We start from the raw sequence: 19,719 nt of genomic DNA on the forward strand, positions 1-19,719 counted from the left end.
GAAACGTTAATAAACTCCAAGTCTTCAAGTATGCTCCAGAGTGCAGACTTTTTTCTTTTCAACAGGCTGCAGATGTGTTCCATAACACTCAGAATAGGCTACTGTCTTATTGTGAAGTTGCAGAGCATTACAGCAATATACACGTGTTTACAGCAATATACATGTTTTACAGCAATATACATGTTTTACAGCAATATACATGTTTTACAGCAATATACACGTGTTTACAGCAATATACACGTTCATATTCTCTGACTAGTCGATGCTCCAAGCCGGCAGGCAGCACTCTTGCCTCGGCTTGGAAACGGTAGTACGCAGGGAAGCGGCCATTTGCCCAGTTCTCTGCGGATCCCACTCACGTAGGGGCAGAACATGCTGAATCCCACTCCATTTGGGGGCAGAACACGCCATACAAGCACCAGGATTGGCTAACGTCACCTCAAAACGTCAAAAAAGTTTCCTTGTGTAACCGGGTTAGGAACTTAACTCCCTGTGTCTGTAAGTGTTGCTGTATGCTACTGTATAAGCAAGCGTTGCCTGTGTTGTCTGTTTGAACTGAATCATCTGTCCACCAGGTGGTGCTGCAGGAATGGTGTCCAGGATCACGGGCTCGGTGGGGAAGGGCCTGGCAGCCATCACCATGGACAAGGAGTACCAGCAGAAACGGAGGGAGGAGATGAACCGGCCGCCCAAAGACTTTGGAGAGAGTCTGCCCATACGGAAGAGGCATATATACACATATATGGACATACATCCGACACAAGGTCCACATATATGTCACCATACATGTACATGTATGCACTTTGCATACAAACCCACCTGAGATATATGCATATATATGTGAGGATCATATATGTGATCCAAATATAAATTGACATATATGATCATATAGGCAATTAACATATATGAGTACTCCCATACATGTGATCATATATGCTCATGTAAGTAATGGACATATAGGATTATTCTAGCATATGTTTAGATATATGTACATATAAGCAATTAACATATAAGAATATTTCTACATATTTCCGCATATATGCAAATACAAGCAACACACATATATGTTATTCTCTTGCATATCAATATATGTGTGCATATGAGCATTAAACATATATGATTATTATTACGTATGTCAACATATATGCTCATATAATCAATTCACATATGCGGATGTTCGCATACATGTAATCATATATGTTTGTGTAAGCATTGAACATATAGGGTTAAACTTACATATGTCTACATATATGTGCATATCAGCAATTACCATATAAGAATTTACTTACATATGTAAGCATGTATGCTCATATAAGCAATTAATATATGAGTATTGTCATACTTGTGATCATATATGTTCATGCAAGTAATGGACATACAGGGTTATTCTTGCATATGTTTAGATATATGTACATATAAGCAATTAACATATAAGAATATTTCTACATATTTCCGCATATATGCAAATACAAGCAACACACATATATGTTATTCTCTTGCATATCAACATATGTGTGCATATAAGCATTAAACATATATGATTATTATTACGTATGTCAACATATATGCTCATATAATCAATTAACATATGCGGATGTTCGCATACATGTAATCATATATGTTTGTGTAAGCATTGAACATATAGGGTTAAACTTACGTCTACATATATGTGCATATCAGCAATTACCATATAAGAATTTACTTACATATGTAAGCATGTATGCTCATATAAGCAATTAACATATGAGTATTCTCATACAAGTGATCATATATGTTCATACAAGTAATGGACATACAGGGTTATTCTCGCATATGTTTAGATATATGTACATATAAGCAATTAACACATAAGAATATTTCTACATATTTCCGCATATATGCAAATACAAGCAACACACATATCTGTTATTCTCTTGCATATCAAAATATGTGTGCATATAAGCATTAAACATATATGATCATTATTACGTATGTCAACATATATGCTCATATAATCAATTAAAATATGCGGATGTTCGCATACATGTAATCATATATGTTTGTGTGAGCATTGAACATATAGGGTTAAACTTACATATGTCTACATATATGTGCATATCAGCAATTACCATATAAGAATTTACTTACATATGTAAGCATGTATGCTCATATAAGCAATTAACATATATGAGTATTGTCATACATGTGATCATATATGTTCATGCAAGTAATGGACATACAGGGTTATTCTATTATGTTTAGATATATGTACATATAAGCAATTAACATATAAGAATGTTTCTACATATTTCTGCGTATATGCAAATACAAGCAACACACATATATGTTATTCTCTTGCATATCAAAATATGTGTGCATTTAAGCATTAAACATATATGATTATTATTACGTATGTCAACATATATGCTCATATAATCAATTAACATATGCGGATGTTCGCATACATGTAATCATATATGTTTGTGTAAGCATTAAACATATATGGTTAAACTTACATATGTCTACACATATGTGCATATCAGCAATTAACATATAAGAATTTACTTACATATGTAAGCATGTATGCTCATATAAGCAATTAACATATGAGTATTCTCATACAAGTGATCATTTATGTCCATGCAAGTAATGGACATACAGGGTTATTCTTGCATATGTTTATATATATGTATATATAAGCAATTAACATATAAGAATATTTCTACATATTTCCGCATATATGCAAATACAAGCAACACACATATATGTTATTCTCTTGCATATCAAAATATGTGTGCATATAAGCATTAAACATATATGATCATTATTACGTATGTCAACATATATGCTCCTATAATCAATTAACATATGCGGATGTTCGCATATATGTAATCATATATGTTTGTGTAAGCTTTGAACATATATGGTTAAACTTACATATGTCTACATATACGTGCATATCAGCAATTCACATATAAGAATTTACTTACATATGTAAGCATGTATGCTCATATAAGCAATTAACATATATGAGTATTCTCATACATGTGATCATATATGTTCATACAAGTAATGGACATACAGGGTTATTCTCGCATATGTTTAGATATATGTACATATAAGCAATTAACATAAGAATATTTCGACATATTTCCGCATATATGCAAATACAAGCAACACACATATATGTTATTCTCTTCCATATCAAAATATGTGTTCGTATAAGCATTAAACATATATGATTACTATTATGTATGTCAACATATATGCTCATATAATCAGTTAACATATGCGGATATTCTCATACATGTAATCATATATGTTTGTGTACGCATTGAACAAGGGTTAAACTTACATATGTCTACATATATGTGTATATCAGCAATTAACATAGAAGACTTTACTTACATATGTCAGCAGGTATGCTCATATAAGCAATTAACATATATGAGTATTCTCATACATGTGATCATCTATGTTCATGTAAGTAATCCAGGGTGCAGCAGAGAGACTGGTTGGAGGGGGCGTGAACATTTCTCCAGAATTTGCATGGAAGTCCCATGATGCATTTGGGGCAGAGATTAGGGATCTAATATGGTTAATAACTTCACAGGATTTAATTTATGAAGTTTTTAAATTATATATTTGGAATCAGCTTTACGATGAGCTTCTAAATCATATATAATATATAATGTTTACACTACTAAAACCATAATATAGACTATGGGGCATTTTAATGACACCACTGTCAAAAAACCCTTATTTTTCAATCTCATGCACACTGGACTAACCTTGAAAATATCCAGTAGTGCTGGAAGTCTTGCACAAAACTAACCATTTTTATGGTGGGTTTCACTTCTGAGATGTTGTTCAATCAAAAATAATTTGGAAAATTATATTTCTTTTAATTAAGAGATATGTGTTTTGATTCCATACATGTTCATATATTGTGATATATATGCACATATATCCTGGATATATAGGTGGATATATGTCGAATACAGATAAATACATAGTTATACACAGGTAATAGTCATATATGTTCATATAAAATAAAACATATATGTATGTATAGTTATTATTCATATATAGTTTTATATGTATTAACCATATATGCCCGTATAGTGTCAATGCATACAAATGTACATATAATTAATTGACATATGTGTCCATATACAATCTATACATGTATGCACATATATAATTATATAGGACAAACATATATGGACCATATATGAAACGTTCCAATTCCATACATGTACATATATTGTGATATATATGCACATATATGCACATCTATCCTGGATATATAGGTGGATATATGTCGAATACAGATAAATACATACAGTTATACACAGGTAATAGTCATATATGTTCATGTAAAATAAACCATATGTATGTATAGTTATTATTCATATATAGTTATATATGTATTAACCATATATGCCCGTATACTGTCAATGCATACAAATGTACATATAATTAATTGCCATATGTGTCCATATACAATATATACATGTATGCACATATATAATTATATGGGACAAACATATATGGACCATATATGAAACGTTCCAATTCCATACATGTTCATATATTGTGATATATATGCACATATATGCACGTATATCCTGGATATATAGGTGGATATATGTCGAATACAGATAAATACATACAGTTATACACAGGTAATAGTCATATATGTTCATATAAAATAAAACATATATGTATGTATAGTTATTATTCATATATAGTTTTATATGTATTAACCATATATGTCCGTATAGTGTCAATGCATACAAATGTACATATAATTAATTGCCATATGTGTCCATATACAATCTATACGTGTATGCACATATATAATTATATAGGACAAACATATATGGACCATATATGAAACGTTCCAATTCCATACATGTTCATATATTGTGATACATATGCACATATATGCACATATATCCTGGATATATAGGTGGATATATGTCGAATACTTATATGAACATATACTACATGTATGTTTACTACATATATGTGTATATATGCCTCTTCCGTATGGGTGGCTAAAGGAGGAAAAGGCTTTCTGAAGGTATGCTGCTGCTCAGTACTGCTAGGGTTACTGCTACTGCTCAGGGTGTTTTCACACCTGAAAGTCCAAACCAAGGTTCACTCTATGTTCATTGTGTCACATTGTGTTTATGTAACCTGCGTTGTGTTGACATGTTAAGGGCTTGCACAGGGGCGGAGCGGGATTCGATCCGCCGACCTCCCGCATCCAAAGCAGCTGACTGAAGCTCAGTGAAATGTACTTTGTGTGCACTGTGAATAAAGTTTTAGTGAGCTTCAGTCAGCTCGTACATACAGCAGCGTGACCCCATTGACCTTGCATTGGTTTTTGGCAGTTTGAAAAAGTAGAGGTAAAATGAACAGAGTTCTCTCAGGAGATTGCTGATGTCAGCAATCTCCAACCAATCATAATTAGATATGGGCATGCAGCATGGACATAAACACTGAGGGGTTGTTGTGTCCATGGTGTTTGCACCTGGTTTTATAATAGCTGTGAAAGTTTTTTAGACTCATTTGGGTGAGTAATTAATGTGATCAGCTGTGATATCCTATAAAAAAGAGAGATATTTGAGAGTGGATTGCCAGAGGCTTTAACCATTAAGTCTGATTCATTGGTTCACTTCACACAGAGATAATTGGCTGTGTTTGCTGATTGGTCTCAAACTCACCGCCTCTCGTCTCCCCGCAGGGCATGGTGGGCGGAGTCACAGGCATCATCACCAAACCGGTGGAGGGTAAGTTTCCTCACGACACACTGAGCTGGAGGGTCTGCTCAACTGACCTGCTGATGGGTGAGCGCGAAGCGTGCTAGATATGAGCACACAATCTAGAAATGACCATGCGAAGCGCGCAATATTTCTAGTAGACTCTATAGTTTACTCTATAGAGTTGACTGGGTGAGTGCAGGGTGTTTGTGATGGTGATGAGTTGACTGAGTGAGTGCAGGGTGTTTGTGATGGTGATGAGTTGACTGGGTGAGTGCAGGGTGTTTGTGATGGTGATGAGTTGACTGAGTGAGTGCAGGGTGTTTGTGATGGTGATGAGTTGACTGATTGAGTGCAGGGTGTTTGTGATGGTGATGAGTTGACTGGGTGAGTGCAGGGTGTTTGTGATGGTGATGAGTTGACTGGGTGAGTGCAGGGTGTTTGTGAAGGTGATGAGTTGACTGAGTGAGTGCAGGGTGTTTGTGATGGTGATGAGTTGACTGAGTGAGTGCAGGGTGTTTGTGATGGTGATGAGTTGACTGAGTGAGTGCAGGGTGTTTGTGATGGTGATGAGTTGACTGGGTGAGTGCAGGGTGTTTGTGATGGTGATGAGTTGACTGAGTGAGTGCAGGGTGTTTGTGATGGTGATGAGTTGACTGATTGAGTGCAGGGTGTTTGTGATGGTGATGAGTTGACTGGGTGAGTGCAGGGTGTTTGTGATGGTGATGAGTTGACTGGGTGAGTGCAGGGTGTTTGTGATGGTGATGAGTTGACTGGGTGAGTGCAGGGTGTTTGTGATGGTGATGAGTTGACTGAGTGAGTGCAGGGTGTTTGTGATGAGTTGACTGAGTGAGTGCAGGGTGTTTGTGATGGTGATGAGTTGACTGAGTGAGTGCAGGGTGTTTGTGATGGTGATGAGTTGACTGGGTGAGTGCAGGGTGTTTGTGATGGTGATGAGTTGACTGGGTGAGTGCAGGGTGTTTGTGATGGTGATGAGTTGACTGAGTGAGTGCAGGGTGTTTGTGATGGTGATGAGTTGACTGAGTGAGTGCAGGGTGTTTGTGATGGTGATGAGTTGACTGGGTGAGTGCAGGGTGTTTGTGAAGGTGATGAGTTGACTGATTGAGTGCAGGGTGTTTGTGATGGTGATGAGTTGACTGGGTGAGTGCAGGGTGTTTGTGATGGTGATGAGTTGACTGGGTGAGTGCAGGGTGTTTGTGATGGTGATGAGTTGACTGGGTGAGTGCAGGGTGTTTGTGATGGTGATGAGTTGACTGATTGAGTGCAGGGTGTTTGTGATGGTGATGAGTTGACTGGGTGAGTGCAGGGTGTTTGTGATGGTGATGACTTGACTGATTGAGTTGCTGTGTGGCTGCAGGGGCGAAGAAGGAAGGAGCGGCCGGCTTCTTTAAGGGCATCGGGAAGGGTCTGGTGGGGGTGGTGGCCCGGCCCACTGGCGGCATCGTGGACATGGCCAGCTCCACCTTCCAGGGCATCCAGAGGTATGAAACAAGCGCTCCTTAAGACTTCCTTTACTTCAGTTAATGTGTCATTTTAATTTCTGTGTTTTGGTGGTAATACCGTATTTCCTCTAATATTGGCCCCTGGCCTTTATTTACCTCAACTTCAACTACTGTTTTTTTTAGAAGCAGGCTTATATTAGAGACAGATCGGGAGAGACCATAGAACATTCCACTCGGACCAAAACTTTAAAAAACTACATCCTAAACTAAATCCGCAATTCTTTTACGTTTTGGTCTGAGTGAAATGTTATGTGGTCTCTCATGTTCCTAAATATATCTGTACCGTTTGGTTTGAACAAGTAAAACAATTTTTATAAGCATTTTACGAAATGTCTATGGGAAAATAAATGGCGGATGAAAATCTCTGGGACAGTGCTGAAGCAGGAAGTAGGCGGTCACTTTGCCTCTCTATTTCGTCGTGTCCTGCGCTCATGTGCAGATTGATAAATGACGAGTGTTGCAGCAGGGGGTATGGTAGACCGTACAGCCGTACACACTTTTCCGTTGGCTTGATAAATGAGGGCTCAGGAGTTTACTGTATTCACTGTTGTTTTTTTCCTTTGTTTTTTACCCGGCCTGTTTGGGGCCGGCCAGTATCAGTGACCAGGCTTTTAATCGACTATTAGAGGAAATATGGTATTTAAATATTTTTGCAAAGTGTTTTGTGTGAATTTCTTTAAATCCATCTTCTTTAACATAGCAACGCGGTGCTCATTCTGTTTGTTGTATTTTGTGTTGAACATGTCATGTAGTGTAACGTGCTAACCATGTTGTCTCCTCTGTTCTGATCTTGTGCGCTGACTAATTTTGACATTCTGCTTGTGTTTTTTTGTCTCATAAGTTAATGCCTGGGACTTTTTTTGTTTGTTTGTTGTTGTTGTTTTGTTGTTGTGTGAGTATTTGAAGGAATGTCCGCTCATTCATAGCTACTGCTATTAAAGCAGCGCTCCTTAATCACTAAACACACAGAGGAAACACTGCTGTGCCAGCAGGAAAATGCACAGCTCCTCAGTTCAGTATCAAAATAAAAGCCCTAAAGATTGAGGAGATCAGCTTTAAAATGCATTTCATATTGAGGTTAAACTAGGGCTGCACCATAAGAAAAAACAGAAAACGTATTGCAATTATATTGACAGGTATTGTGATTGGATATGAATCAAGATTTTAGCGGGAATGCAATTTTTTTGCATTTTCACTGAAATATATAAATGATAATGGGATTTTTACTGAGGTCTTTATCCAACAAGCATGTTCCCTTGCCTCTGGAGAATATGATTTGTAGGCCAGGGTATCAGTGGCGTGTCCAGGCCATTTTGACTGGGGTGGCCCAGGTGGGGCACAGACTCAAGCACGGGTGGCACTGAGTGCGGCATTTAGGAAGGATGTAGACAGGTTTTCCCTCGCCAAAATTTAGCCTAAATCTGGGGCGATATTTACCCCCCTGGCCAACAAGCTAGAATGACATGCTTGGTAGTAATGGACGCCTTAGGTCTTCTAGTTTAATATGATACCAGTATCTTTACTGTAGCTTTAACATTGGGCCTGCCACAGCCTCTAGCCTCAGGAGTTTGGGGTGGCACCTGGGGTGGCTAATTAGATTTCAGGGGTGGCCAATGCCACTCCCTAGAAACGCCCCTCCAGGGTATCTCTGTCTGTAGCACCACAATGCTTCATTTAATGGTATGTTGTGACACATTTATCAAACGGCAGCTGCTCCTGTGATTTGGTTATCGATTGGATTAATTGTGCAGCCCTCGTTTACCTGTATGTCAGATTGAGGAGAGCAGCTTTAAACTGTATGTCAGACTGCAGTTTTGCTAGGAAGCGTGCTGGCATGAGGTGTTTTTCCCCCGCAGGTCGCAGACAAGACAGGTAAGTGTCTGCATTGTGTAGAACCTGAAGGACTTCCATCCATCGTGTGTTTCCATACTGAACCACTACTGTGCTCAGTGAACGGCCAGAGAGAAGTGACTGGATTAACACTCCACCCTCACACACACCTGTCCATCACTCTAACGCTGCCAGTAACCCCGCCCCCACACACACCTGTCCATCACTCTAACGCTGCCAGTAACCCCGCCCCCCCTGAGTAACCCCGCCCCCCTGAACAACCCCGCCCCCCTTGCCATGCTGCAGCATTGTGAGTTGAACAGACCCGACCTGAGGAAAGAGCCGACAGTACCGCTCCTTCACTACAGACACAGCGTGCGTTCAGACACCTTCTGCACATTAGCATGTTTGAGCTCGCTCCTTCTCATCGTTTCCAGCATGTTGACAGGATCAGCGCTCTCCTCTGCCAAAGTGATGCATCTCACATTTTTACAAGCTCTCTGTGTTTGAAACGGAAACGGAATTGTATCGAATTTCGGACACTTGTGTAATTTCCAGTCTTTAGCAACATTCTTATACAGAGTTCCCAACTGAAAGATAATTTACATAAGTTCTTACACGTTTATTAATAACAATAACAATAGTAATAATAAGAATTGGTTGGATTTATATAGCGCCTTTCTAGACACTCAAAATGCTTCACATATCAGGGGAGGGATGGGAGGGAACTCAACTCATCCACCACCAATGTGTAACACCACCCTGCCTAGGTCTCAAATTTCATAAGTATCTATAGCCTACACATTTAAGAATATCAAACACTAACTTATGAACTTAGTCACGGACAACATCCCACATTGGGCGACAGTGGAGAGAGTCGGTATTGGCTGGTAGATTTATGGAAAAATAAGAGCTTTGAGTATATAGCCTGCACTTCTTAAAAGTATCTGTAACATTGTAAAGGTAGAGGAAGGGTTGATTAATATTAAGTATACGAATACACAACACAGTGGAAAATAAGTGTCCGGAATTGGATATGAATTTTGAATCTCATAATAAATGTGCTATCATCCAATTGTAGAGACTGGAAGAAAATCAAGGTCAAAGCGATATTAAACTTTACAATAGATAGATGGAGGATTGTTAATTTCTGACACACTTAAGTGAAAACTGTACACTGTAAAATATATTTGGTATATGATTGTGATTTTTTTTTGGTCATATGCTATCTGGAATTGGATGCCGTGCATCGTCCAATAAACAATAAGCATGAGTAACGGACAAACAAACATGGAAGATGAGCTTGTGCTACCATTTCAATGATCATCACGACATGAATGTAAAAAAAAACTCAAGGCAATGGGGGCTAGCTGTGTGTTTATGATTTCAGCGATAAGGTAGTTTTTAAGAACTTGTAAACACTGAACAGTGTCTGCAAGCTAGGCTAATGCTAGCTAAATGCTAGCAAAGTTAAATCTCAAACGCATCTCAGTTGTTTGCAGTGCGCTTTGCTTTGTAAACATGTGCAAAAGGTGTCGTCTGAACGCACCCACACCCGTATACTTCCTAAACATTTCAAATGTATGAATCATGTAGACTCTAATGAAAAGAAAAGCTTTGTCTTAAAGTAAAGAACACCAAACATTCATCCAAGCCCTGCCTCCTCTCTCCTCGTCTGTTCTCTCCTCAGAGATTGGCTGACTGACTGAATGAGCGCATGGCACGGCCATGCAGAGTTTGGAGTGCTTCTTCTACCACAACTGTTGACCAATCAGAACATATCTAAATAGTAACACACTTTTTGTCCACCAGTCATAGTGCCAAGTTCATTCCAAAGTTCACTTCAGCAACTTCACAACAACCCATTCAATACAGTTAAAGTGCAGAGCTGAAGCTGAACTTATTGCTCCATAAAATACATTTAAAACCAATTTAACCTCTAACAGTGATTTTGCAAAGTACCGAAGGCATGTTGAAGATGAAAAATGGCAGCTTGTGTAGAATGTGAAAAGCAATAAAGAATAGTGTCATCTGCATAGAGATTGACATCTCAGGCTCTCGAAGACGTTGCAACAGCATTTATATACAAGGTGAACCACACTGGATTTATGGGTAATGAAGTCCTCCACCCCCCCACAAGAAGAGGAATACATTTAGGTGTGAGGAGGTTTAGGTTAATTTCCTTAAAACGTTACTCTTGCCTAGTGCAGCTTTGAAGTTAGATTTTAGGTAACATTATATTGTTGAATTAATGCAGGTGTCAGTTTGATTAAAAACCCAATCAGTACCTTAAGCTGTTTGTGGAGCTAAATCAGACAGTAGGTCTGGATCATGTCTCTTAACCCTGAAAGACCAAGACTGCCGCCCACGGCTAAAATAGATATTGTTCTAAAATCTTCTGACCTGCTAATCATGCTTTAAAAAGTCAGCTAAAGTTCAGCAGGTAAAGTTAATCAGCTTTTCAGTGGTATCACATATGTCAACTTTTCATGCACCCACACACTCACCTCACGTCACCCCAAAATACCCCCCCCCCCATCCCCCCCATCGCCCCGCCTCCACAGTACTGGAGACCCATCCGTCATGTAATCTGCATCCTTTACTGTGACCACTCGCTGGATTCTGGATAACCTGATGAACTTACTGTTCCATGCTTTCACTGTAGAGGTAACATAAGTTGAGATGTTCCAGCAAACATTTGACTGCAACTCGCCCGTTTGGTCTTTACATAGTTTGCTTTGTTTGAGTTTGGTCCCTCTGAGTTGAAGAATGCGGCTGCTTGTGGCATCTCACTCAGGGCTGCCTGGTGGCTGCTTGTGGCACCTCGCTCAGCGCTGCCTGGTGGCTGCTTGTGGCACCTCGCTCAGCGCTGCCTGGTGGCTGCTTGTGGTACCTCGCTCAGCGCTCCCTGGTGGCTGCTTGTGGCACCTCGCTCAGCGCTCCCTGGTGGCTGCTTGTGGCACCTCGCTCAGCGCTCCCTGGTGGCTGCTTGTGGCACCTCGCTCAGCGCTGCCTGGTGGCTGCTTGTGGCACCTCGCTCAGCGCTCCCTGGTGGCTGCTTGTGGCACCTCGCTCAGCGCTGCCTGGTGGCTGCTTGTGGCACCTCGCTCAGCGCTCCCTGGTGGCTGCTTGTGGCACCTCGCTCAGCGCTGCCTGGTGGCTGCTTGTGGCACCTCGCTCAGCGCTCCCTGGTGGCTGCTTGTGGCACCTCGCTCAGCGCTCCCTGGTGGCTGCTTGTGGCACCTCGCTCAGCGCTGCCTGCACGCTCTGACAAAGCATCTTCCTTTGCAAAGAGATGTTCTGCATCGGTTGCTTCATGTTCTCTCTGAATGTCAATCCAGGCCTACATTTTGCATCATCTGTTAGACCTGCTTGTTTAAAGTCCTCATGAGCTTGGGATTATTATAGGTAATAACTAACGCATAATTAACGCATTTTGGTCCTTAGTGTTATTGTGAGTTTCCATTATTATAGGTAATAACTAACGCATAATTAACGCATTTTGGTCCTTAGTGTTATTGTGAGTTTCCATGGTAACTTACTGTAGATGTTTGTAACCTGTTACAAAATCCATTGTATATTAAAAAAAAAAAGAAATAACCGCCTCATAGTTTATGCCTCTATCAACAAGTCAAGTTGCAGTTAACATGTCTGTCCAGATGACTAAAATATACTGTATATGTCACAGTGAAGTTGAGCTTAAAAAGTCATAATTTCATCCTATTTAGACATTTGGATGAAATTTTGGTCATAATTAGCTTATGGCCAAAAAGGGTCTTTTGTGAGGTCACAGTGACCTTGACCTTTGACCACTAAATTGTAACCAGTTCATCCTTGAGTCCAAGTGGATGTTTGTGCCAAATGTGCAAAATTCCCTCAAGGTGTTCCTGAGATATCGCGTTCACGAGAATGGATGGATCCTGAAAGCAGCATCACGCAGCAGCAGTGACGTGTGAAGGCAGAAATCTGGGCAGAAAACTGTCGAGCTGATTTGCTAAATCCCCAAATTCTCCAGTCACTTTCCTTATTTAAAAGACTTTGCTCATTTCCAACCAGCTTCGTATCATTACAGTGTGGCTAGTATTATGCAGATTAACAATGTTTACCTTCTCTGCATGTTTCCTGCACCGAGAAGATCTCCGTTCATCTGCCTGCAGAAACTCCGCCCCTGCCAGTTGGTATGGCTCATTAACACTCGTTAAGGCTCTCCATGTGATTCTCCAGTGGATGAACGCATACAGAAAAAAGACTAATAACAAATCTGTAGTTCAAACAACAGCCCTCGAGCAGAACATCTGTTCACGTCCGTGCCTGAGAATGAAGATGGAGGGAAGTTACATATTGTTCATCTACGTAAACCCACATTGTAACGATACAAAGATGGTTGAAAATTGGCAAAGTCCTCCTTTAAGTTGCCAGCCAGATCTTTAAAGCAGAGTAGAAAACTGCCTGCTCGTAGGCTCCACCATCAAACTGAGGGCAGAGCCACTGTCATTAGGCTGACGTGCGTGTGTGTGTGTGTGTGTGTGTGTGTGTGTGTGCGTGCGTGTGTGTGCATGCGTGTGTGTGCGTGTGTGTGTGGTCAGGGCGGCGGAGTCGACAGAGGAAGTGACCAAGCTGCGGCCGGTCAGGCTGATCAGGGAGGACGGCGTCATCAGACCGTACGACCAGACCGAGTCGCAGGGCTTCGACCTGTTCCAGGTGAGTTAACTGTAACCCTTAACGGGGGTTAACCCTTAAGGGGGCATGTCTGTAAAGGCGAGACTTGTGGGTACCCATAGAACCCATTTTCATTCAGATATCTTGAGGTCAGAGGTCAAGGGACCCCTTTGAAAATGGCCATGCTGGTTTTTCCTTGCGAAACTTAGCCTAACTTTAGAGCATTATTTAGCCCCTTCCTGACAGGATGTCATGACCATTGGATGCCCTGACAGGTCTTCTAGTTTCAGATGAGAGCAGTGTCTTCACTCTGGCTTTAAACCTGAGCTCTCTACAGCCTCTGAAACACAGGAGAAGATGATTTATTCAAGGGTTGTAGTGCTGCACACCATGTGTGGCACAAACTCTGTGATGTTACATCTGTGATTCCACAATGCAACTGATTAAACAACAAGTTCACTTTTTTGCACAAAACATTTCTAAACGAGTGTGAAACCACACAGTACAGCTCGAGTCTGTTTTAATGGTGCTTTTCCACCACTGGCTCGACTCAACTCTACTCGGTTTTTTAGTTTTTACGTTAGGTACATACATTTATTACCTGGTAGTTTTTTTTTTGGCAACACCTCTGTTGAGGTTCTAAGCGAGCTGAGGTGAGACCAAAAGGTGAGGTGAAAACACTGCAGACTGCTGATTGGAGAGAATTGTCATCATTGCGCGACACGAGATATCCTGCACAAAAACCTGCCATATTGAAATAGCCAGGCTACTGTAGCAGCTGCAATTCCTTTCAACTGACTACTTTTTTCTACCATAATCGTACCACTTTTACTACTATTGAATGGCAACGCGCAAAACTAAGCCGTGGTCAAATGAGCAAGGACCTACCGAGAATCAAGAACACCATCCCTTCAATATCGTCCATTGTTGTCTGTCTGTTCCCTACTGTCAGTGCTGTGTGTCTGTCTGTTCCCTACTGTCAGCTGTGTGTCTGTCTGTTCCCTACTGTCAGCACTGTGTGTCTGTCTGTTCCCTACTGTCAGCACTGTGTGTCTGTCTGTTTCCTACTGTCAGCTGTGTGTCTGTCTGTTCCCTACTGTCAGTGCTGTGTGTCTGTCTGTTCCCTACTGTCAGCTGTGTGTCTGTCTGTTCCCTACTGTCAGCACTGTGTGTCTGTCTGTTCCCTACTGTCAGCACTGTGTGTCTGTCTGTTTCCTACTGTCAGCACTGTGTGTCTGTCTGTTTCCTACTGTCAGCACTGTGTGTCTGTCTGTTCCCTACTGTCAGTGCTGTGTGTCTGTCTGTTTCCTGTCTGTCAGCGCTGCGCGTTTTGTTTCCTGCTGTTAGCTCTCTGCATCTGTGTTACCTGTGTGTCAGTGCTGTGCGTGTCTGTTTCCTATCTGTCAGTGATGTGCGTCTGTCTGTTTCCTGTCTGTCAGCACTGTGCATCTGTCTGTTTCCTGTCTGTCAGCGTTGTGCATCTGTCTGTTTCCTGTCTGTCAGTGCTGTGAGTTTGTTTCCTGCTGTCAGCTGTATGTCTGTCTGTTTCCTGTCTGTCAGCGCTGTGCATCTGTCTGTTTCCTGTCTGTAAGTGCTGTGCGTCTGTCTGTTTCCTGCTGTCAGCTGTGTGTCTGTCTGTTTCCTGTCTGTCAGTGCTGTGCGTCTGTCTGTTTCCTGCTGTCAGCTGTGTGTCTGTCTGTTTCCTGTCTGTCAGTGCTGTGTGTCTGTCTGTTTCCTGTCTGTCAGTGCTGTGTGTCTGTCTGTTTCCTGTCTGTCAGTGCTGTGTGTCTGTCTGTTTCCTGTCTGTCAGTGCTGTGTGTCTGTCTGTTTCCTGCTGTCAGCTGTGTGTCTGTCTGTTTCCTGTCTGTCAGTGCTGTGTGTCTGTCTGTTTCCTGTCTGTCAGTGCTGTGTGTCTGTCTGTTTCCTGTCTGTCAGTGCTGTGCGTCTGTCAGTTTGCAGCCTATAATCTCTTTCTTCTCTGTTTCTCTTCCATGCAGCATGATGAGGAATAGAAGGCTTCAGTTCTAAACTGTATTTCAAATCTTTTAATGCTGTTTGTGTCTCAGACCAGTCCTGTCTCAAAATGCTACCTGGATTTATTTAATCTGTATAAACGTGTGTGGCAGAGTTTTGCTTTTGTAAACTAATAAATGTATCTATCAATTATTGTGTAATGCAGGTTTCTTTGCATGCCAAAGTAAATATCTTGTCATTCGATACCTCAAAGCATTTTTTTTTTAAACAGCGGATAGATTTTTTTCTGTAACTTTTTTAATTAAACATTTATTTATTTTTTTATTTTTTATTTTTTATTTTTTTACAATTATTTCTGAAGCACTCTAGGATGCTATGTTTAAAACCATTTATAATTTAGATTGTATCCAAAACTACAATGGCAGGTTGTGGAAAATATTTTACTATAAACACAGAAATGAATTAAGGTGTCTGCTGTAGAACGTAGCAATATTTTTGTAAAAGGTTTGTAGCATCACCTTTTAAACCATTGCTTTCATACTGTGTGTATATAAATATATATATATATAACTATATAGCTGTGATCTTCATCCTGTGAACATGATGCAGTTTGTGAATTGCATATAAACTGATAGAACTTCATGCAAATGAGGCCTTCCTGTCCCTAGCATGACATCACTTAGCAGGACTCACTGTAGTATTTGTGCATTACTTTAACCCATTGATACCCGATGCAGCATTTGTGTGTGTATCCCTTTAAGACCGCGTCATGCGGTTCACGGTCTTAAAGGGATACACACACAAATGAGGGATATACACGCGCAAATGCTGCATCAGGTATCAATGGGTTAACCCTTTGGTTGCCTTAAAGTCCACGGATGTAGACGTGTGTTTGTGTCCTTCAGTGTGAAGTGTGTGATGTGTGTTCAAACCTGATGAATAAACAGATCTTCCTTATTCATAGTTTTCACTTTGTCACTGTAACTTAGTGTTTCTCAACAGGGGCAGTACTGCCCCCTAGCAGACGTTCGGAGAATGTCAGGCGGCGCTGGAAGCAATATTTTTGAAAGGGGGGCCTTGAGGTAACCTCGCAAGCAAGCTGGATTCCCTCGCGAGATTTGCGAGAGAATGGAAATACCGCCTCCATCTGGCAATGTCAGGTTAGTGTTGAGGTGTCCGTGGGGAGCATTTGTGTAAGGCCAGTTTACGCCAAAGATTCGCAACGAGACGAGTTGAAACTTGCAACTACTACAGAAGAAATGTGGTCTGCCACATTCTAAAATCTATATACAGCTTGATGCTGCTTTCACAGGAACGGGACATCAGAGTATCAACTATAAAATGTCGCCAACATGGCGTTTATGGGTCAACTCAGGAAAATGGACGCTCACTTCCTGTTAAAAGCATTAATTTATCCTGAGGATAACGCGGTGTCATCGCCATGGTTACAAATTTACAAGAGGGCTATTCCGCTGTTTGAATCTATTTTGAGGAGGTAGAAGAAGAAGTAGGAGGAAGAGCACAACAACAAATGAGAGATAGCCTACATGAGGGTCCATCAGCAGAACTTTACAAAAGCAAGTTTACTCTACATCCCCCAAGGCTCCAACTTACAACCTTAGCCACCAATGGCAAGTTGTGATCAAGTTGAGCAACTTTGGAAGTGAGAAAATCAGTGGAAGCTTAACACTATGACTTGGCCAACCACCAGGGTGCAGTATAACCCTTGGTTCACACCAGGCGCTATGCAGAAGCTGAGTGCCACGCTAAACCGCTCACACCAGAAGCACTCTTTTCCTCAGCGCCTCGCTCGGCTTCATGCCTGGCAGCTCAGGTGCAGTGCGCTCCACACTTTAGAAATAGAAATAGAAGAATAGAAGCTGAAACTATCGCTTCAGCGTAGCTTCGGCGTATGGTGTGAACGAGGGCTAACAGCTGTCCATGCATTTACAGGCAGATTTCAAACTAGTGTCAAATATTCAGTATTCAAGGCAAAATTCTGACAATTTGCATACTTCATCTATACAACATAAGAGATGTCTGTCATTTGTTTGTACAAAGATTCATTGCTCCATAAATGGAAAAAGTGATGTTTAAAGATGTTCTATTTCCATTGACTGCAATAGTATACATGAGGGCAGAATATAAAATACTGTCAAAAATTCTGGAATTTTACACACTTCATCTACCGTGCTAGCAGAGTTTTGTAAAAGAAAAGAAAAGTCATGAACGTTTTAGATTTATTTAGCGAGAATTTGTAGTCACTGTTTACAGTACCATCTTCAGTTCAATACTCAATCTTTGATCATTCAAAAGATCTGGACGGGTCGTTCTTTAGAAGACGGTCTGAAGATACTTTCCCAAAAGTTTGGTGTCAATTGAACAAAAAAATTGGGGCACGGAACGAAAGCAATCGTTCCCAGTGTGAAAACGCCCTAAATGACTCAGAGGAAATGAAATCATGGTAGATTGGTAGTTAGTGAGTGAGTGAGTGAGTGAGTGAGTGAGTGAGTGCGTGCACTCTGACATCCTGTGTGTGTGTGTGTGTGTGTGTGTGTGTGTGTGTGTGTGTGTGTGTGTGTGTGTGTGTGTGTGTGTGTGTGTGTGTAGCGGTCAGAGAAGCAGCTGGAGGGCGAGGTGTTCAGAGGTCACTGTGAGTACCCCGGACACAGAAAGACCAACATCATCGTCACCAACAGGTAGGAGACACTTTACGTAATGTAATACATTACTTTTAGTAACTCAGTAATATAACTTATTACTAATAGGATTTCAGTAATATTATACCAGACCAGTTACTTTGTCAAGTAACCCAAGTTTTTTTATGAAAGCACTGTCATTTCCTAATCAAAGTGTGTGTTTTTATGTAAATAACCACTATAGATGACACTAACAAAGGAAAAAGATAACATTTTGAATTTTGGATGGTTTAGACTGACTTCAAGATGGTTGAAATTATTTTTCGGGATGTTCCCGGGCGACGATGTCATTCTGCTACTACTGTTATTACAGTGAAAGTAATGCAAAAGTTGTGTAATAAGTAACCAGTTACTCTACACAGGCAGTATTGTAAAGTAACGTATTCCTTTCAAATGAAAGTAACTAGTAATATGTAGTATATTACATTTTGAAAGTAACTTGCCCAACACTGTTGGCAAGGTTGAGCCAGTTCTCCTTTGCCTTCACAAGCGTCTCTGATGAGCTGGTTAACCACATCCAGGCATGTCTGCACTGAGAAGCAGATACTCTGGCCGCCGTCGGGGTACTTAACTTAACTTAACTTAACTATGCTGAAGAATATTTCCCCCTCCGCCCAGAGCCACGAGATGGTTCTAAAACTGCTCAGTGGATTGTGAATTATATTCCTTCGGAATCCACATTCCCTCAGTACATCTCCACCGGTTCACCACCCTGCTCCTGTGTCAGATCACCCTCGAGATCTTCCACAGAACTATTTTATATCTCCGTCTAGGCGTCGACCCATAAACCCTTGAGTTTCAGGCTGCTTTGCTGTTGAAATGTTTTTTATTGTTGTCTGTCATAACGTTTTTGTTATTGTTGTTTTCTGTCTGTCCCCCAGGAGAGTTCTGTGTGTGAAGGAGATGGACTTTGTGGGACATTTCAGTAAGGAGTGGGAGTGTCTGTTTGAGAACTTCTACAGACCTCCGGCTGTGAGCGGGTCTGACCTGAAGATCTACTGCAAGGTACACACACAAACCCATACACTGATCTGAGCTGTGCATCATGTGCCCTGTCACTGTCCCAGCTGTAGATGTGAGTCGTGCTGCGCGAGCCTAAATGTTGTACAGCACAGACGCCCCTTTAGCCATTAGCTCACTGCCACAGCTTAATGTGTATCTTCAGTTAGAAAGGCAAATGTAATCATCTCACACGTAAATAGCAATCAGGCTGATGATTCACTAGCCAAATATAGCTTTAATGTTGCCATGGCCATTTTATATTCATTCATCATGTTAGTGAGT

The 19,719-nt window shown here is 40.9% G+C and overlaps 1 protein-coding gene and 1 pseudogene across 2 annotated transcripts in view; both read left to right on the forward strand.

Annotated features, from left to right (window-relative positions):
* LOC310791600 (protein NLRC3-like) overlaps positions 1-19,719 on the forward strand; it is a gene marked incomplete at both ends in the record, with an annotated part of 370,782 nt that overhangs the window by 266,866 nt on the left and 84,197 nt on the right. The gene's annotated exons all lie outside the window — the stretch shown is intronic.
* Positions 1-19,719, forward strand: part of LOC310791140 (intermembrane lipid transfer protein VPS13C-like) — an 86,929-nt pseudogene that overhangs the window by 66,102 nt on the left and 1,108 nt on the right. Inside the window, exons 40-46 of the transcript in view lie at positions 576-707; positions 5,037-5,068; positions 5,735-5,780; positions 7,129-7,252; positions 13,690-13,804; positions 18,347-18,435; positions 19,317-19,440. The product of the transcript in view is annotated as an intermembrane lipid transfer protein VPS13C-like (transcript). The remainder of the gene's footprint in view (positions 1-575; positions 708-5,036; positions 5,069-5,734; positions 5,781-7,128; positions 7,253-13,689; positions 13,805-18,346; positions 18,436-19,316; positions 19,441-19,719) is intronic.

The sequence above is a fragment of the Poromitra crassiceps genome (genome assembly GCF_964638095.1).
Source record: "Poromitra crassiceps genome assembly, chromosome: 16".
Taxonomy (NCBI): Eukaryota; Metazoa; Chordata; class Actinopteri; order Beryciformes; family Melamphaidae; genus Poromitra; species Poromitra crassiceps.